General features: G+C 44.2%; 1 protein-coding gene across 3 annotated transcripts in view; it reads right to left on the reverse strand.

Moving 5' to 3' along the window:
• Positions 1–22,126, reverse strand: part of rbfox3a (RNA binding fox-1 homolog 3a) — a 242,842-nt gene that overhangs the window by 75,510 nt on the left and 145,206 nt on the right. The window lies entirely within an intron of this gene.

Here is a 22,126-nt window from a genome sequence, read left to right on the forward strand (position 1 = left end):
CTGCCGAACTAATCGGTTTCTATCGGATTGTAAAGAGAAGTTACACTAATTTAACAAAAAGTGCATCAGAATGAAATCTCCTACCCGACCTTTAACCACACTTATCCATTATCTGTTCACTATTGGATGTAGCAGCATAGCTAGCCAGCTAGATGTCTATCTATCCTGTATACAAGAGGTTAACATTGGGATACAGTGCTTTTCATCAGGTCTGCAGCTGCTGTGATGAGGAATGTGCTGCCTTCATTTTAAACTCATGGATATTAGCTGGCAAGTTTTTTATTTAACAAAAATATGTTTGGTGATGGAGCGGGATGCCAGGTTTTCATGGTGCCACAGGAGACACGCGCTGCACAGCCTGCAGACTGACAGCGGCTAACAGGAGATAGCACAGGCTCACAGACATTCCCGCACACGTACACACAACAACAAGCAAATCTGACAGCATCACGGAACCCTAAATTCCAACTAAACCAACGTGGCTTCTCAGCTCCTACAGCGCGCTGATTGTTCCTCTGTTCTTGCATCGTGTGGAAGCTGCGTTATCTGCTCACAGAAATGTGTCATTTATCATACATGTGGGTTCAATTGTGCATGTGTGCCTTCAGATTTCTAAAGTTTCATTAAACTTTTATCACCCTCATGCAGAAACAGACCGGAGCCTTCCAAGGAACTACAGAGCTCTGTGTTGGGCTCGGAGTGCAGGAGAACGGGGACAGAAATAGCGTCGTAAACCCTCATAGTCACAGTGCGACACCTCAGACGATACGTCGACGCTGAAAGGATGCAGCAAAAAACATTTAAACACATCGTCTCTCTGTTGTTCTTTGAGTGCTGACGAGTGCTGACCACACATTCAATGCCAATTTTCTATACCTGCTGTTTGCGATACTCAAACACAGTTTGATCAGAACCGAAAAAAGTATTGAGAATCAATACCCTCGCTGCTCTCTCTCTCTCTCCTCTCCTCTGCTCTCCAGCGCGGCATAATGGAGGGCCTGACATGGCAGTATTTCATCCACAGCCCGCTGACAACAGGGCTCCAACACAAGGGGCGGGGTGGGGCTGAGACAGAGGCCATGTGGGTGGACCCTCCTGAGCCCATCGGAGGGACGGAGCCTTTAATGTTGAGCAAATGTGTTAAAGGAGCATCCATCACCGGTGCCCCGGATGCTCGACCCGAAAGGCTCCGGCAGACGTCAGATACTCATCCCTCCGTCCTTTCCTACTCCTACTTTTTACCTCACAACCTCTGCATTGCTTTCTCTCTCTCTCTCTGCACACACACACACACACTTACAGGACGAGCTGCTGCAGAGAAATTTGTTTCAGAACGAGAATAATTCCCTCATCCTCAGGACCCAGTCCACTGCCTTTTTATTTTTTGATGTCACAGACGCGCAATTCTCAATCCACCCTGTTCTGCTTTAGCACTCCCAATGGCTGGCCGCAATATATCTCTTACCCATGCACACACAAACACACACACACACACACACACTCACACACACTGCAAGAGGCAGTAATATATCTCTGGGAGAATTTAAGTGCACCGGCACCAACATTTGCATTTCTGTGGAACGAGTGCATCTGATTTATAGAAGCACAGGCCTGAAGCATCTTGGGAAATGAGGCGGGTGGATGGAAACTACGTTTCCCAGAGGCGGGATGTTTTGGCCATGTCAGCAGCAGGCATTTCAGAGATGTTGTTTTGCAGTGCTGGTGAATTTTCCGAAACCAGAGAGAGAGAGAGAGAGAGAGAGAGAGAGAGAGAAGGAAGGAGGAGAAATGAATAAGCAGCAAAACAACTTTTTGTGTTTGAGCACGAATTTTAAGAGGAGACATTTTTTTTTTTTTGAGAGGAGTGGAGAGCAGCTGAGGCTGGTTACCTCAAGCAGAATGATTTGTTCTGTGGAGCATCAAAGCTTCCCAAACCAGCAGACTAAGTTGTTTTGTGAGGAATCTAGAAACAAGTAGAAGCAACAAGCTAAAGCAATATTGAAATGGAATAAAACTGAGTGGGAAATAATGAGAAAAAGCCACAGAGGAAGCGTTACTGCTCCTCTATTCCTGTTCTCTGCTCAGTAAATAAGAGAGAGGGGGGGGATGAGTGGAGGACCGAACTGAGAGGAAATTACGGAACGGATAGATTTACCAGAGTAGGAGGACTGAGTGGGAACCAGGGACGGGATGGGAAAGTGAAAATGCTCCAAGCAGACAGCCAAATTAGTGGACACATAAACTGATGGAGGGATGAGGGGAAGAGGAGCGACAAAAGGGAGGCTGAGAGTCCCCGTCGAGTTTCACTCTGTATTATCTATCAAGTGTGACTCGTAAATTCTCTGTGTGCGCTACGAGCTGATTTATCCGCAGTCAGACGGGTAATTCTGCCTCCCCGGGGGTTGAAAACCCCGCCGTCCCTCCCACCACCTTCTGAAAGCTGCACCAGCCCACAGCCCAGACTGGGGACCTGGGCTCACACAGTCTGAAGCATCAAATCCCACTCAGCATCAGCTCCTGCAGCATTAGAATAGGTGTTACACAGCGATGCCGGCAGCATTTAAGTTTAAAAGGGTTCATAAATGAAGGCAAACAAAGCAGCCAAACACACAACAACAACAACAACAACACAGGCAGGAGTCAGTTTAACCACACACACAACAAAGGCACCACACCAGCATCATCCAAGCTTCAGGGGTTAATTCTGACTAGTAACCAGGACAGGACATGATGAGCCGGCAATCATTACTCAGTGGTAAATAATAAATATAAATATGATGACACGGTCCCTAAAGTTATGATCTGCTATCACTGATCGAATGCTGCAGCTTGTGTATGAACACCAGACATGCGTACAGTGTGTACAGCGCCTCCAGCCGTGCGTATTTACGCACACGGCACAGCAGCAGTGCAGACGGATCAGTTCAAACTTTCAACTCGACTTTATTGTTTTACTCGGGATATAATCACCTGCAGCGCCACACCTGAGTCACGGTGCACATCCGCCACATCATCACCCCACAGCCACCTGGATGCTGCGTGTCTACAACGACTCGTTTAAAGCGCTAACAACGTGAACAACATGCTAAACATGACAGCTCGGATTCTCCACAAAGCTTCAAAAAGGCAACTTTCTACCTTACCTTCACGGTCCGTTCCTCAGTTATTGATATTCCTCCATCCCGTCAGAGTCCGTGAATCAAAAATCAAAAACATGGTTTTCCATAAAAGAAGTACTCCACAGGTGAACAGGTTGCCTCTTGTTGTTTCTTGGGTATGCTTGTTTTCTCTCACCTGCTGCCTGGGATCACCTGACCTGTTTGTTTCACACCTGGACAGCCTGCGGAGCTGAGCAAGCGCCCCCTACAGGCCAATCAACTTTGTGGTTCTCTGGAGGTTACTGTACATCAGCTGTTTAACATAAATCAGTTCCCATACAGTCAGTTATCCTGGTATATAACTTACAGATGAATTGTTCTGCCCTGTTCTGACAGTGTGCATAGGTAAAGCTGTGCAGGCTGTTCTTTATCCATCTTCAGCACGTCCCTGGGCAAGATCAATGTACGTCAAGACAAGGGCAGGCGTGACGGCTCCATGTTGTGCAATCTCCAAAACCTCTGGCGATTTTAACATTTAATCAAGCTGATGTCAGATCAGTCAGTCTCACTGTCTGCAGGACCACACACTGCCCAAACAAAGTCAAACACTTCAGCTACTCCTCATGAAAGAAACATGTCGGCCTGCCAGGCCCCACAGCATCCGCTCCTCATCTGTGAACCAGCTCGCATCCAGAGCCCAACAGCAGCCGTCCCCTGTTGACGTCAACTCACCTGAATGACCCGACCCCAGACCCGGGTCAATAACACTGTGTGTCTGTCTCCATCTCTTGTTTCTGGATGTTTCTCTCCCTCCATCGGCCTGTGGTTCCACAGCAGGTTTTATCAGGCAACATAGCAAAGTCCTCGTACCTCATATATTTTACATGAAACCCGGCTTCATATAAAACCAGAGCACCTTTCGTTTCATCTGATTCTGCTTCATCAACACACTGGACACACAAATGAAGTTTCTTTACAGCAAACTGTGAAACAGACAGAAGCAATCAAACCAAGCCAAACAGTGATCAGTCCAGTCAGGAACCACCGAAAACAGGCCAGCTTCAGTCCAGATCCATCAGAAATCAGAGCAGCATGCATTCAGCATCAGTTACAGTGGATGAACTGTGACACTTCTCACTTAACACAAACTACTTTGTGTTTATATATGTGTGTGAGGCCCTCTCAGCTGTGTTGTTAATGTGGTCATGTTAAACCGGCTGTACAGTGCTCTGAGCCGACACAAACCACAGGTTGTGTATTCCCCGTTGTTCAGCTCAGCATAGGCAGGCCGGCACTGTTTGGCACCGGCTCACAGACGCAATATGTGGGCAGTCTACCTGCATCGAGCACAGGTGTGTGTGTGTGTGTGTGTGTGTGTGTGGACAAAGGCTGTTTCTGTGTATACACATAATGCTGTGTGTGTGTGTGTGTGGAGGTGCTGTTAAGGAGAGAAAGCTAACAGCTGGCACTGCTGGGAGAGACAGAGGGCGATCAAATGAGAGAGCGAGAGAGAGCGAGAGGGCAGTGATGGGAGGCTGGAAGGCATCACCTGCATTTAGTGATGGACCAATGGAGGATCACAAAAGGATCTTCTCTCAAATAATAAGGCAAAAAAAAAAAAGATCTATGACAATTAGTTGTTTGTGTGCATGTTTTTATCACATGTAAACACCATGTTTGACTCCCGGAGTATTGAGTGTATTTTAAGTGTGTGTCTTGCACTAAGACATGCCTGCGTTCTCCTTACGTGCAGCCATGATGGTGCTGTTTCCATCGAGGTGCAGGACTTTATGCTGCAGTGAACAATGAGCCCACACGGACTGAGTGTGTGACAGGAGGGAAAACGCCCAGAAAAAATGCTCATGGCTCAGATAGTTCATGTGTTCCCACTCAGCTGAGGTCTTTAGGATGTTGCCTGCCTTGTACCTGCATCGTGTGACGTTCACTGCCCTGCTGTGAGTGTTAGAGATGTCAGCGCCGCAGCAAAAATGAAAAACCCTTTGCTGGTAGATGAAAGACAAATTTCAGCTCAGTTCAGCTCTGTGCTGTATAAATAATGTCATTAGTTTAATATGGAGTTAATGTAAAGTATGTGCCGCTGTGCATTATGGGAGTTTATCTGAATATCATGTAATCCTCTAAATGATGCTATTTTAGTGCAAAAAAAAGAAAAGAAATAAAAATCCTCTACGGACCGAAGAGTTAATATGAAGAGCAAAACCTTAGCTCAACAAACAGTAAATATTATTATTATTATTTCCGAGGAACAAGCTGTTGAAGTGATCGCTCACTCCCCCATCCCTCGTTCCTCTCTGTTTTTGTTCACTCCTCGGGGGTGGGTGAGGCGAGCAGAGGCAACGATAGCATCTCGTTATGTGCTGAGGAGTAAATGACTTACTGCCTGCCGAATATTAAAAACACACACTGCTGTTTCCTGTATGGCCCTTATCTCTGCCAGGGACAACACACAGTTGTCATCTTCTGCAAAATGATCATGAGAATGAGAGCAGATAGCAGCTGTTTGATCTCCTGCCGTGCAACCGTTACAGCGGCAAAATTACAGCAAGCAGATTCCCTGTGTGTGTGTGTGTGTGTGTTCTGCAATAAAAAAAATCTATAATGAAGGGAGAATTTATGGGAAAAACATCCTCACTTTTTAATATTATTGTTACTAGACAGTCACTGCCACTGCTGTTGGGGCGCCTCAAGGTTCAACACTGGGTCCTCTGTTTATAAACTTTATGACATAGAGCAGAATGATATAAAGTTATATTGTAGCTTTGCACCAGCTGATTGAAAAACAGGTCATAAATGGTACATACAGCATCTCTACACGTGTGTGTGTGAGGTTCCAGGTTAGAAGTGTTTAAGCAGGTGTCAGACAGTGTTGGCTCTCTGGAGTTTAAACCCTGTAATCTACAAATGGCGATTCGCTATTAAATGGCTAATTCCCCCGGATTAAAGGATTCCTGGGAACACAATCCCTTCAACCATCCCCCCACCCCCCTCTTCTCTCTCTTTTCCTTGTCACTCTTTCTATCTCTCTCTCTCTCTCTTTACCATTTCGCCGTGTTGAGTTTGCTCAGGGTGTCGCTTTAAATATTAATGACGGGATGAAGGGATGGAGAAAAGAAATTTTTAAGGCATGTAATTTCAATTTGGGAATAGAAGAATGGGGAAGAAAGGCTATGAGGATGAAGGGGGTGGGGGCGGAACTACACAACCAGTGAATAAACTCCAAAGTACATGTGATTATTTCCTCTGTTAACTCTTCAAGGACAAAGGAGTGTTATCAGAACTTAAGGAGGCTCATATTTGACTCCTCCTTTCTTATTTTACTGAACTATGAAGAAATGTGAAACTATGGTCAGCTATAAGGTTGGTGTACCTCAAGGTTCACCACTAGGTCCTCTGGTATTTACATTGATATGTAAATATCAATGTATATGCTGATGATACAGTCGTATAACACTAAAAAAACACAAGCTCATGTTAAGGCCTACAAAAAGTCTGCCGTCAGAGTTCTCTTCTATAATAAATAACAGACGGCAGAGAAGTGTCCACACAGTGTCATGAATTTATTTGACCTCGAATGTTGAAGACAGACGACCTGATTGGTTCATTAGAGTTCCTCATACAAAACCTCCTATATATGAGCAGGTGCTTGACTTGCAGTTTTAGTGGAGAAGAGCAACATGACAATTATTCTTTTAACTTCCTGCTGAGTGACAATTTCTGCAGTTTAAATATCACATTTCCCCTCCAGCCCATTTCTGTGCTATTACTTACTTAACTTTGCCTTGAAACCCAATTACTGCGGCTGATATTAATTCTGCTGTAATTACATCTGAGGTGAAACGTAACCGGCTCCTCTGTGAAATCAAATGAATGTGAAACTAGGTCTAATTGGGTCATAATTTTGACTAAAACCCCATTATTGAATAAATGTTATGCGTATTATTTGCAGCAGAGTGAAACAGCAGGGAGCTACGTTGCTAATTGCATTAGCCAGCTCTTAGGTAATAAAGCAAATTAGCTAATCAGAGATTTACAGATAATCTAAAAACAAAACAAAAAAAACTGCATGTGACATCACATCCTGAGGCTGCGGAAAAATAACATCATTTACAGAAAGAGTCAATATTCATTGTTTGTGAAGTCCTGCTGTGACAGTAATATTTTTACTGTTTCCCGAAAATTATCTGCTGAAACCACCATTAAAAGAATTTTACCTCCCTCCGGACCACGTTCATAAGATCTTTAAATATTTAAACAAGTCAAAAAGTTTCACAAATTCATGACTCAGATTTAATACTAAAATTCCTTGTAGTAAAAACCCACTGACTGCACACACACACACACACACAGCAGCAGCAGTGTTGCAGTATGCTCGGTTAGATCGGATAAACAGTGAAGACCCTCCAGCTGTCAAATTAAGCTGTCAGACGCCTCACACATCACCTGGTCAAAAAGTGATAGCAGACAGCAGCATTTACATACGGCTGACAGCACAATCAATACCGCTCTGGCCGAGTCTAAGAGAATATTAGGTTATGGTATTACGTTTACAGCCCTTCTAATTCTGTACGGAGCAGGCTGAGTCAGAACTCTACCTGTAGAAAGTTCAGAGCTGCTTGATGGCGACTAAATGTTTTTTACTCGGACGTTAAAAGCATCGTTGTATTTTGATGTACTGCAAGTCTGCACGAGGGTTAGGGGGACATGTTTAAAATGTTGATTTGAATAGCTGAACTGACTCGAATCAAATGAAGGACATTAAATGTACATGTAAATGTATGTAAATGTAAATGTATTACATCAAATGTAGGTCATTAAGCAGCTGAAGAAACTACTGCACAAACAGTCTACATAATGCCAGTTTACTGCGCTTGACATGTCCATTATTTAGCAAAGGGCTTGAGAAGGTAAAGGATTCAAATAGTCAGGTAGAAAATACAGTAAAAAAAAACAAATAACCAATTAAAAACCAAACAAGGAAGTGCCTTCATGTCCTGTGGGAGGTCCTAGGCTCAATAATCACTTTGTCCTTGGAGCAGTGTAGAATGTTAATCTGCTCTTGTCAGAGGTCACCTGTGATACATAAACATGGGTCAATTAAACAGGACCTGTGGCTTTCCGGGTGAGAAGTGATTCCTGAAAGATCCCATCTGCACTTCGTTCTCACATTGTCGGTCCTAGCATGCTAGCTCTCAGAAGCACTGACAATGTTCGGTATGATTTATGGCTTATATCACAGACTGTTATGGGCATTGGTGTCTGTCCGCAGACAATCTAAACCAGGGATGAACAGGCCAACATGTGGCCCAATGGGATCAGCACCAACCCAACCATGACTGACCCCTGTGAGCACCATTTTGCATGTAGGTGCTCACCAACCCCCGTGAAAAGAAGCAAAGAGAAGCAAAATATAAAGGCGGACAAACAGAAAAGTCTGAGCATGAAAATGCAAGAGGAGGATCACAAGCTAGTTTCCAGTCAATAGAAGCTTTGACCTGCAACCTGGAGTCTCTGTGGCACGTTATTGGTTGGATTCTCCACCATGTCGCCATGGTTACGGGTGGATAAATACACACAACACTTTTGGGAATACCCATGCTAAACTAGCATAAACCTCCTCTCCCTGTGCATACATGTGAGCACAATAACCAACACAACTAGACAGGCAGACAAACACACATGGGGGTTGTAGCATTTGCACAAACATGCAGGAAAATGTTCTTAGACTACTAGTCAGATCAGCATTGGTAATATGTCCAGCTGTGTAATATTGTCAACTTTAATATCTGACTGTGAATCGTGGGCTTTTTATTTGAGGAGTGAGCGAGATGATGAAACTCTGTTCGCCAAATGAATCCATTTAATTTACATACAAACCTTCCACAGGTTTGATGGGTCAGCGCGCCGCCAGATAACATCACACTGTGCTGCAACACATTCAGTCTGTGCCTTCTCTGCAGTTTTTTTTTGGTGTTGGGAGAGCTGCTGCTGATGCAGAGGTCTCATTGGAATAAATAAGCAGCAGTGCTGTGGTCCGTCTGAACAAAGTTTTATGGGTTTATTTATCTTCTGCGGGGGACATTTGTTACTTATAACCGTGGTCACAAAGGATAAACTTGCAAAACAATGCAAAACTGGCGACAGACAACACTCACACCATTCTAACTCAGACACTGATTTAGAACAGAGAGCAAGCGTCCAGATAAAAACTAACACAGATCTGTCTGCTGTTCTTTCTACTCCACAGATGCCCTCACTTGTTTGTGTCATTTCCCAGAAAGCTGCTGCTCAAACACAAGCTAACTAACAGCTTTTAGAGAATGTTACTCAACACATGGGCACAAATAATGCTAGAGTCAAAAACAGACTGTCAGTGAGGGCTCAGGGTCACCAGAGAAGTCCAGCAGAGACAGAAAGCCCAACAAAGAGCCAGACAGACGTGCACAGAACCTGAGAACACATCACCTGCAGCCACGACTGTCTCTGATGTGGATGATGTCTAATGAGGCGTTCTAAAAGTCTCAGCTACAGTCAAAAGCAACATAGTCCCTGTTCACACTGGAGAAAGTCAATCCAGCTAGAGTATGATTGAATCCAGATAGCCTTTAAACTGGATATGTTCAGACCTATTGTCACACACACGTGTCCACACTCAATCCAGCTTAACCCGGCTTGTTTGTTGTCCTCCAAACCACTAGGTGGCACCTCGTAATATACAGAGTCCGTTCAGGCCGCGGTAGGACCGCGTGTGCGCATGCGTCATGCGTTTTTTTTTTTTTTTTTTTGTCCTGTGTTGCTCATTCTTTGTTTTTTTCCGGTTTAAAAAGCAGTTTATTCCTTTGTAGCCCTGTGGAAAATAAACTTGGGGCAAAGCTGTCGTAGCTTGGCGGTTGTTTACATACGGCTTTTGTACGCGACCCCATGAACCTGGAAGTGTGACATCGCTAGTGGGATTCGCTAGCACCATTTGTGTTCAGACCTGAACCAGATGTAAGCCAATCTGGCTAGATCCACCTCCGAGAGGTATATATATCCAGATTCGCTTTGTATAGACTCAGAAAAAAAACTATCTGGATATATGCAGATACGGCCTGAATCCCGCTCTAGCCGGATTGATTTTCCCAGTGTGTAACACATCACATGCCACAAGGAGGACAAGGATGGTGAGATTGTCTCTGATTACAAATACCTGCCTGTCTTTAGAGGTATGGAGAGCTGGGTGGATGCGCTGAGGATCAAATTTCCATCAAGACGCCTGTTAAACAGTACACACAATCCTCATTTTCACACCAATTTCATCAATGTAACTGGAATATTGGTAAATTAAACAACAAGGAAAAACAACTATTACTAAGAGACCACTAATTAATTTACAACAACACTCAGCTAATATGCCTTCTCAGAATAAAATGAGAACATCTCTTAATTAACCACAAGAGGAAATGAAACAGAAGATTCACAGAAAGCGTGCACGATGGAGGAAAACTCCACCGACGCTCAGCCTGCTTCTTCTCACACAGACACAACACATGGTTCTACTGTAAGTGCCATATGTGGTGGCTGCTCTCTTCTGTAGAGTCTGGAGGACACACAGCAGAGTATACAGTAGTATGCAGTCAATGCAGGTGTGGGTGTAAAACACACACACACACACAGAGTGTGGATGTCAAGCTGCTGGGGATTGGGGGGTATAAAAGGAAGAGATGTGAGAGCAGCTTCAAACAGCAGCTATTTCCTCCTGACCTGGTGCACAGGGTGAGAGCCGTATGCATGATGGAGATGGAAAGGTGAGGGTGGAGAGAGAAGATGGAAAAACACTGTGTGTGTGTGTGTGTGTGTGAACTTATTTCTGCCTCCAGCTCTCTCTCTCTCTCTCTCTCGCACTATAAATCCTTTAAAATCCTTCAATAACCTATAACACTAATGTCACTGGGCTGCTGTTCCATTTACTGTACTGCCTGTGTGTGTGTGTGTGTTTGTGTGTGTGTGTGTTTTCTACTATTTTTTGAGGGGGTGTTTCTTAATGAGCCATACTGGTCATCTGGTGTGTGTGTGTGTGTGTGTGTGTGTGTGTGTGTGTGTGTGTGTGCCATTGTGTGAAAATAGAAAATTCACCACAGTGTGTCTCCAATGGGTCGTTGGTGGAGAGCTAAAGGGAGGTAAAAGTACGAGTTATTATTTTACCTTTATGTCTGAGCGAGACTGAAACACACACACACACACACAGGCTGCATATAAAGATGAGTGACACAGCTCTGCCTCCACCCACTGCACAACCTTGAGGCCACAACATCTCACGTACAGGTTGGAAAAAGACGCCATCTTGGAACTGCAGACTGCTGACTGCAACGTTACCTCCTCATTTTTTAGTCAACAAGACACAGATGATTAAAAAAACAAAACAAACTAGGTAACAGCCACCTCTACATGCCGCTAACATGAAGGAGGCAGGGTTTATGACCAGCCAGCCACCAGGGGGCGATCCAGTTGTAAGGGGTTGTTTACTTTCTTTATTTTATTTTTAATTCTTAATTTTATTTCATTTTTTTATTTGTATTTTATCCCCTCAGGGATAAAATAATGTACAAGCCAACAACTCACTGGACTGCTTAGAAATATCAGCCTGCTGGTAGATAGAGACCTGAATGAAAGGAAGACAGTCTGCATGTGCATGAGGAGTAGTGAACTTGAAGTAGAACTTGAACAACACTTTTTGTTTAACGTCTTGTTCCTCGCGCTGACTAAAAGCCACATTCTGCACTACATTCTGGAGTCTGTCCCGGGACGCTGAACAGCTCTGACACCAGCAATGCAGCATCTCTAAATATAGCTTTGTAAAATTGCCTTTCTACTGCTTACAACCTGTTTGTGTGTGTGTGTTATTGCCGCTTCCTACACTCTGAGTGATTATGCTCACTGCTCGCCTTGCTTTAATTGTTTATTTCATGCCCAGCCTCTCTCAGTCACTGATGCAGCCTCAGCCCAGATGCAGGATGTGGACCCCAAGGCTGACCTTGTGCTGCCTGCTGGAGTGGGAGAGGGTGGGGGGGGGGGGGGGGTTAGAGGTGGTGGCAGAGTATTGATCGATAGCTAACTTTATTGCCTTTAAGCCCCAAGCTCTCGTCTGCAACAACCTGTGTGTGTGTCAGCAGTGGAAAAAAAAGAAACAGATAGATGGAGTCACAGAGAGAGAGAGAGAGAGAGAGAGAGACGGCCATTCTGCTATCGACATTATCAGACTGACGGAATGCAAGGATCACTTCAACTCATACATAAAACCATTCCGTTCATTAGATTCATGAGCAGATCAATGGTGGCCTCTTTTATTTGGAAGTCTATTAAGAGTCCAATCAAATCTGATCTAATTACTCCCCGTTACCAATCACAGATAAGACACAGGCAGGACAGTGTGTAAAAGGTTTACGACCTCGGCCGTTCGCTTGGTATTTCCTGCAGCAACTTTAGGGCGGCGTGTAATTTAATTACCCACTCCCATTTTCCAAGTCTTTAATTTCCTTCTTTAATTTTACTTTAAGTTGAATTTGTTCTGCTTCTGCAGCAGCACACGGCTTTGCATGTGTACCGAACCTCCTGACACACACAAACACAACAACAAGCATAAATAAGAGAACTTCATTCTCACAACTTAGAGAATTTAGAGGTAAAATCATCTTTGAAAGGAGAATTTGCTTTGTTTCAGGGCTCCACTGAATTTTTAGTATCCTGTTTTTTTTATGATCCATCCATCCATGTTCGTGTCACTGGGCCGGAGGCGCGGCTCACCCTGAACAGGTGCCAGTCTATCACAGCGTTAACACAGAGAAACAAACAGCGTATGTGTGAGGACGCCGGAGTACCCCGAGAAAAGTCACATATCAGGAGAAAACGTTATTTTTTAAAAAACCAGACCAACACTGAGGGCGAGACGGGGTGAGAGGGAGGAAGAGACTGAGTCTCTGCCACATGTTCACCTTGAAAGTGAATGAATAAACCAAATCAGAGAAATCTGAGCCAGTTAGGCCCCGTTCACACTGGAGAAAGTCAGTCCAGCTAGAGTAGGATTGAATCCAGATATGTTCAGACCTATTTTCAAATCTGGCTATCACACACACTCAATCCCACTCAACCCGGCTTGTTTGTTGTCCTCCAAACTGCTAGGTGGCACCTCGTAATATACAGAGTCCGTTCATTCCGTGGTATGTGCACATTTTTTGTCCAGTGTCGCTCGTTCTTTAGTTTATTTCAGTTCAAAAAGCAGTTTATTCCTTTGTAGCTGTGGAAAATAAACTCGGGGCAAAGCTGTCGTAGTTCGGCTTTTGTACGCGACGCGGACACTGTCCCTGTGAACCCGGAAGTATCACGTCGCTAGTGGGATTTGCGTTCAGACCTGAGGCAGATGTAAGCCAATCCAGATATATCCGGATTCACGTTGTTCAGACTAAAAAAAAAAAAAAAAACTATCTGGATATATCCAGATACGGCCCAAATCCCTCTCTAGCCGGATTGATTTCCCCAGTGTGAACAGGTTTTTACACCTTCATCTGTTTGAGCAAGCAAATCAAACAAATTCCATCCACAAAGAAGCAGAGCGGAGCGGCTTTGTACCGGGCGGGGACAGCTGTGGGAGTTCACACATGGATACAAACCTCATGACCCTTGAAAGAAACAACCAAAGCCAGTTCTGTGGTTGTTATTGCCTAAGAGCCCACTGCATTGTGGGTGTTGATGTTTTTTCTAAGCCACAATGTTTGATCAGCAAAATGATGACTTTAAACTGTGCAGATCAGACTCAAAGTCTCAACACAAAATCTATTGTCACATCTCAAATCATCACTCAAACATGCTTGTGTACAGAACAGGAAGCCAAGATGCTCAAATCAAACACACACACACACACACACACACACACACACACACACACACACACACAGTGTTGCACCTGGAACACAAACCCTGGCTTTCCTCTCTGAAGCTGGATTCAAAGTAACGACCACACAGCCTCACTGCTCCAGGCCGTCTGGCTCCCTGCCCGCACACTTCACGAAGTGAGAGCCTGTGTGCAGTTAAATACTGATCTGGGGTCAGAGATACGGCGCACACATAGCATTCGATAGGGACGCTGAAGTGATAGCAGACCGTCGTCAGGAAGATAAGGAGTGTCGCGCGCTGACCTTTCCCCGGTGGCCCCTCTGTAAACAGTGCTAATGATGGCTGCAGGTGATAACACCTCACTCCCCCTGCTCTCTTTCTTCCCTTCTATCACAAACACTCCTTCCAGCTCCGGCTCTCTGCTGCTGCTTCCCACCCTCCCTGTGCGGTGTTAAAGCCTGGGGTAATATCTCTTCCTCCCACTGATATCCTTTTGTGCTCACAGGAAAAAATCCTAGAAATCCCCTCTCCTGCTCGCCTGTTTAATCTCCTTATTGGCGTGGAGATTACAGCACACTGTGAATAGAAGAATGAGCCGCAAAGAGCCAAGCACCGAGCAGAAACTGCTGTTCTGTGATATGGCGGGACATGAGGAATTACAGGGATGTCAAGAGGAAGACGGGTAAGGAGGTTCCCCGAGGGCTTGACCGATACCAGGAGATTTTGTTCAAGTGGAAAGGCCAAAACGCCAACAAATAGTGCTTCTGCTTCACGTTCCCAGCAGTCATTCCACACACGGTGCTGCAGTCCTACTGTTGGTTACTAACACTGTGCAGTTTACAGCTTATATTCAGCAGAGCTGCTGTTTCCATGCTGCTGCTCATGCTGATTACTACTGTCTGTGGCCTGACAGCTCTGTCACTGCCAGACAACAGAATTATTTTTTACACCAAAAAGAGCGTATACAGTATACACAAGGTCCCTAAACCATGACCTCACCCGCAGGCTTATGGAAAGCTGTCACAGTCAAAGCCTAAAACTCTCCATACAGACAGAGGAGGAAGCCCCTGGCTGTCACTCAAAGTGGCCACGGACATAATTAATATTATTAAAGTGAGAGAATTATATAAAAACATCTCCTCAAGCAGGAATTTACCCCGTTTTGGAGACTGCTGAGTTATGATACATGTGCACAAAGAGTGGAAGAAAAGGGAACCGCTGCAGTTCTTAGAGTCCAGCACATACATAAATATCTGTATGTGTACATAAAGGTTTGAACATGAAGTCCGATGGGACCAGAAGCTGCGCTGAGGACGGAACAAAAACTTTGGTGAGCGCAGCACCAACACGCCGGGCGGGACCCCAGGCCTGAGAAGTGAAGGCGTGCGGTGACGTTGCCGTCGTGTATTCATCATAAACTTTTACCTGACATAAGTGGCTCAGTAGGCTGTGAAAACGCTTCATGTTTTTTTCGGTTTGCGCCTCACATATGGCCGGCAAAATGCTCTGCTGCACCTTTCACACACACACAACACTGCGGCACATTAACATGTGCGTGACGGTGAACATCACACAACATACCGGTGTATAAATTGCATGATCAGCACTGACAGCAGAGAAAAAACACACAAAGCAGCCTATTTACCAGAGCTTCACTCATCACTGCTGCATTTGGCCGTAACTATGATGAGCAGCCACACACATGGATCAATTAAAGCATTACTGAGTGGACACTGGCAGCACTTTGTCCATTTAACAGTTTGACACCGCTCTTGCAGTGGAGAATTACACGGATTACACGGCTGACCGCCAGCGCCTGGCGGCCGCGCAGCCTCTTTCAATTGAATATGGAAAGGAGCAGAGATTCACACAGACACTGCGGCCCCCTACTCGCGGCGGCGGGGACGAGCACACTTCCTGTCTGCTAGCTTGTCACTGAGCTAAATGAAGTGTGAAGCTGGGATGGTGAAGTTTATCAAGAAAAGCTTATGAAGGACGTGGTGGCCGCATCTCCCAGCTGACAGCCTGCTGCCACTGCCCTGCCACACACACACACACACACACACACACACACACTGATATATGAGATCACATATAAATGCGGTCTTAATGTGCCTTTTATTGTAGCTCAGATCTGCTCCAGCACCTTCTCATGTGATGGATATGAAGTCATGTTTTCATTACTCTCAGTTTTCATGTTCATTATTTTGTTTGCTCTGTGCTTGTTTATTCCACAGATATAATAAAAAAAAGCAGCTTCATTCAACAGTACACTTGTTTAATAATTTATAACACCGGTTCATCCAGTGAGATGTCAGGATGTGATATTAAAATTAATACCGCAGGAGAAAACACGGGTCAAGCAAATATCAGCAGATACTTTTACGACTGTCTTCACCATCACCTCTTTATACAGTGAGACATGAGGGTCACATGACTACAACAAAAACATCTTGCTGAAGAAGAGACCCCATCAAAACATGTGGTGAGCTCCTCTGATGTGATGTCAGCAGCATTATGAAAATCTGTCTTTCCGTATGTTATTTTGAAAATATCAGTTCTCTCATGTAGCACGGTTTATAGTTGGATTTAGTAATTTATTTTGAATTTGTTTTAATGTTAGCAGCTCTTTCCTAATTGGACGAGGCTGCAGGTTACATCCTCTTCTTTCCTCTCACCTGTTGGTCGAACAGCCTGTCAGAGTTTGTGCTTTAACAGCTCGAGTTCTCTTCAGTGAGGAACCACTTACAATGCAAAGAAAGCAGAGTCTATTTCTTTATTTTAAAAAAAAGTGAGTGAGTTGGGGAATTAGCCCCCCCACCCAGAGTCAGAGTACATCTTAAGATAAGCTCAAGTGGACAAACGCGGGACTGGGTGGGGCTTCATGCCGAACGCCATCAGCGTCGGAGCTGCTGTGAGAGTGGAGCAGATCAAAACGAAGACAAGCAGGAGAAGAAGAGTTTAAAGGAGCAGGGCCTTATTTCAGTGTACTGCGCTCCGGCAGGCCTCCCCTTCTCTCCTCTCTCTCCTCTCTCTCCTCTAACCCATGCAGTCCCCTGCTCGGCACACTCAATTATTTATCGGCTTACAGACACACTGGAGGGAGTGGAGCGGAGGGAGGATGCAGCCGCAGACCTCCCCTCTCTGCTTTACACTGTTGCTCCTGTCTTTCCCTCCTCTTCTCTTCAAAAATGGCCGCCCCTCCATCTCCATCCTTCCACATACAGCATTAATAATTAACACTAATGACCCAAACAAGAGGAAGAGAAACACGCCGGTCATCAACCTTTCCCTCCTTTCCTCTCTGTGCATCTGATAAGCACCTCCTGACTGACCCTCGTGCAGCTCTCTCTCTCTTTACGAGCCCCTCCTCTTCCTCTTCGTCTCTCTCCTCCACCTTCCATGTACCGTTTCATTAGTTCCGGTTACTTGCTTTGTTTCCTGCGCCTCTTATCTTTCTTACATCCCTCACACCGGAGGTCTTTGTTCTCACCAACAGTCTCTGAAGGGACAGATGGAAGAACTCTGTTGTCAAGAAGATCACTGCAACATCAGCTGTGTGTGTGTGTGTGTGTGTGTGTGGGAGTACTGCAGTACAGCTAATTCATACAGTTTATCTGTGTACAATCCATACACTTCTGTCCACCCTGTAATAAACATAAACAGATGTTCATACATGTAGGTATTTACAGTATATCAGAAACAGTGTGTGTGTGTGTGTGTGTGAGAGACAGAGAGAGAGTCGGTAAGCAGCAGTGATGAAGAGGAATAGCTAATGTCAACTGCACTGGCTGCTGCCTGGATATCAAAGCCCCGCTGCTTGCTTCATATCTGCAGACAGCCACCAGCAACAGACCCTCCATCATTAACTACTGTACAAGCAGCCGGACTGAGAGAGGAGGAGGAGGAGGAGGAGGAGGAGGAGGCCGAAATGAGGAAGAGGATAATAGGAGGAATGAAGAAGAAGAAGGAGGAGGTTTGTATGCCATTAGGCCGTGCTACAACTATTCCCATGATGATCGCTTAAAACTCTTCATAAATATGAGGTTGTAGCCACTTCCTGCTTCACAGCGAGATGTCAAACTCTGACTGGTCATCATGCGCTGGCCGCAGAGTGAAAAGCTTCCCACACTTTTTTATCTGTTTTATCTTAAGAGTGGACCGACAGTCGATCAGGTAAACCCTGCATGAGGAGTTTATTAAAGTATCTGTGGTGGTCTGTATCTATTTATTGACTGCAGCCAAACCAGTTCCAATGAGATGAACAGTTGTGCATCATCAGTACAGCTGCAAAACTTCAGCCTACGCTGCATAAAAAGAAAAAAGCAGCTTCCTTGAGGAACTCCTAAAACATGATCTCCCATTTAGACATAAAACTCCTTCCAGATAAATAACCACCTTGTATCATCTACAGCTGTGGAAATCAATCACTCACCCACAGGCACCATGTAAACAGAGACCAGCAGAGGACCACGGCAGCATCCCTGAGGAACACCAAACATTAACTCACTTTTCTGACACATGAGCTTAACAGAAAAAGATCCTCCCAGATAAATAAGACGTCTCGTTAAATGAAGACGCCGTCCTTCATCTCAAACCATGCCATCAGCAGATTTCCTTTTTTTATTGAAGCAGATGTTCTTCTGCCAGTGAAAAAGGTGCGGGTGGATTCAGGGGGGACGGGGCCGCCTGCTCAAATACCAGCTTTTTGCATCTTTTATGTTTCACACCCTCTGATGGCGGTTTGCTTACAATTAGAACTCTTAAAGCAATTACTGCATACAGAACCCAGGAGTCTCACACTAAACTGGCTAAACGAGGCTGGAGGGGAAGAGATTTTCTACTACAAAACTTAGAAAAGCAACACCACAGCAACACAAAACTACAGGTTGTATTGAATCATAATGCAAAGCTAGCGCTGAAATCGATGAGACAAAGCCTTAAGGTTTATAGTTAAACACACCGACCATCAAACCAGCAGCGTATATAGCCTGGAAACACACAGTTGACTTGCCGGGCATCCCTGCACTCCAGACAGTCGGTCAGGGAGCCTCCTGTAGGTCTGCAGTACTGTGGGCTTCTTCAGGCGAAGGTCAGAACACGCTGTAGCTGCTGTGTTTCAGCTCCACGCCGCACGTCAATAAATAAAAAAAACCTCCTTTACACACTTTCAGCTGAACCTGCTGTCTAGGCCTCGTTCCCCTGACAGTCACTGCGGAAACACACACACACACACACACACACACACACTGGAGCTGCGAATCCACTCCATCTTTAACTCATGATGTGATTCAACCTGTGTGGACCAGGACGGCAAAATCAAACATTTAGCTGTGCTGCTGAAAACGTGCATAAAAAAAATATAACCCTGCTGAGCTAATTACACAATTTTTACAGGATGAAAATAAATAATACACTTTATTGATCCTTTAAATGTAGCTTTGTGTTATTTAACACTTTATTTAATTTGTTGCTTCCACCTTTGTTTTTATTAAACACCTGTAGCAGGTTTCTTTTTGGTGAAACATGAAAAAAAAGGTGGAGACATTTGTTGCATTTTGAAATATGCAATTTCCCCATTGTGGGACTAATAAAGGTTTCTTAAATCTTAAATATTTGGGGAACACTTGGTGATCTTTAACCCTGCTAACAGGAAGCTGTGTCCGGCAACAGAAATGGACATGTGCTGTTCAAACTACCGTAGCTCTGGTTATGTTCGCACTGTTGGAAAAACGGATTCTGGAAGCTGAGCTCTTTCCATCATTACGGTAATGACCACATTGTGTGTGTGCCAGGGGCGGGAGTTTAGAGGAGCGTAGGAGAGTTGATTTAAAATAGTTTGAGTTTAATTTTTGTCTTGTTGCTGCACATTTATAGTTGTTTATAAAGAGAAATTTGATGAAAATTCAAATCCGTTTTTTTTACTTTTCTTGTTATTACACACTGTTCTGAGCATTTATAACATAATAACAAATATGCTTTTGAAAAGTTATATTTCATCTGTCAAGAAAAACAGGAAAAATAATGAATATACAGAATATTTTCTGACAGAATCATTAAAAAAAAGAAAAAGGACTGTTATGATCATAGCAGTGAAAGGGTTAAGCAATCAATGTTTATACCTAAAGCTAACAACAAAGTCTCAAATATTTTATACACCACTAAATTCCAGATAATTACTGTCAGATTAACCCAGAGGATAAAAGCAAAAAACAAAGAAAACCGTCGCTTATCTGTAAATTTAATAAAGGTGTAAAAAAAATATCCAGCTACAGCAATGAAAGAGTTCCAACGCTCAGGGCGCCGTTCTGAAATCCATCCAGCCTCAGACAGAAAACTAACAAACGTCCTGAGACTGTTTCAGATACTCCTGATGTCTGAATGAAACCATAACAAACAGGAAGCAGCGTGCTACCCGTGCTGCGTCTGACCCAGCAGCAGCAGCAGCACGGGCCTCCCTGTCTGAACGTTATTACCCGTCTGGCTGCACGGTGACAACCTGACATGTGATGTTTCCATTTTAAAAAGCCATTAATCACTGTTATCATCGCCTCTGTTACATCCCTTTAATTTGCTTGTTTTGGATTTTATGTCCAGTCACTTTATTTGTTGGTGACAGTTATAATTACACTAAATGAATATTTTCTTTCATAAATCCAGCAGACTGGACCTTTGCTCCCTCTAATTACAGGACAGAGTTTTTTTTTGTTATTATTATTATTATTATGAACTCAAACCTTGAGATTTGTTTTGGCTGCTCGGTGGCAGAGCGGGCTGCTTTGCTGCTTTGCTGCAGCAGCACAAGCACAACAAAATCGCCCATCAACACAAATAACAAACAGCTGCGAGATTCGTCTTACTCATCATGTCAGTGATGGAAGTGCAGGCAGTAACCGGATACTTTCTGCTCACAGAGGAGCCGATGGAAAAGAAAAGACACGTCCAGTCTGCAGGCATCAAATCCTAAAGAAGAAGGAAAAGCACACACGTCTCTGTCCTGACGACAGAAAAGTGCGTCAGCTGTTTTTATTTTATTACGTCGCATTTAAGCTACATTTGGGACTCGATGTAAAGCAGTGAACTGGTCCAGGCCGATCTTTTTCAGTTATTTAAAGCTTGAATGCAACAAATAAAAAAGCAGCTTGCATCACGGGAAAAGAAGTCTGCTGGAAAAACTATAAAAAATATGATCTTTAGAAACATGTGATCACATCACAGTCATGGAAATACCAGCAGAGCAGAGGGGACCGATGTGTTCAAATCTGACAAATGTGTCAGTGTTACTTTTGTTTTTTTGTGGTCTCATGCTCAGAAACTTTAGTGCACTGATGGTCCCAGTGGCCCTCAAGTAATAAGTAGTCATAAACAACATTTTTCTATGAATTAATAAAGAAAACATGCTGATAAATTCAGCTCCATGACCATTTAATTCCATTGATTTCAATGGGCTGATTAATCAGTTACAGAAACAGCTGTCGTGATGTTACATGATTAAAACCATTGGATTAAAAACAACTTAAATTACAATATGCTCCTTGATTTGTGTAAATGTGTCATTAAGCATTAGAAATTGTTGTAATTTTTTGAGTTTATAAAACTTTTATTCAAGCTAAAGAAATTCGAAAATTGTTGCATCATGCATGGACAGCTTGCACTCCGAAGACTAAACTAAATTTCGTCTTCCTCGCCTTCACACACGTTATCTTGTCAGTAGAAATATTAAACACTGGAATACAAATCCTTGTACTTGTGAACACACAAAGCTGGTTCTGATTCACGACCACTAAACCTTCTCTGAAGCTGACGACCGCAGACCCACCACAGCTCCACATGGCTGTGCCTGCACCACGCCACGCTGCATCCACATCCAGATACACAAACTTCCCACAAACAGCATCTGTTCTGGGGATGAACACAGATTCTGCTGTATCACCTGCGGTAAAACCTCCGAGGTCGGATTCCTAAAACTACACTCCTGCTTACTACAGCAGCAGAGATGGGTAGTATCACTGTACTTTATCAATGCCAATAAAAAAAGCTCTGGATCATTAGTGCAGGCCGTGTGAGGAGGGGGGGGATATTACACAAACTGTCATGTCCGCTCACTTTTCTTCACACTCTTGCACACACAGGTGGGTAAA

Source organism: Parambassis ranga, chromosome 6 (genome assembly GCF_900634625.1).
Source record: "Parambassis ranga chromosome 6, fParRan2.1, whole genome shotgun sequence".
Lineage (NCBI taxonomy): Eukaryota > Metazoa > Chordata > Actinopteri > Ambassidae > Parambassis > Parambassis ranga.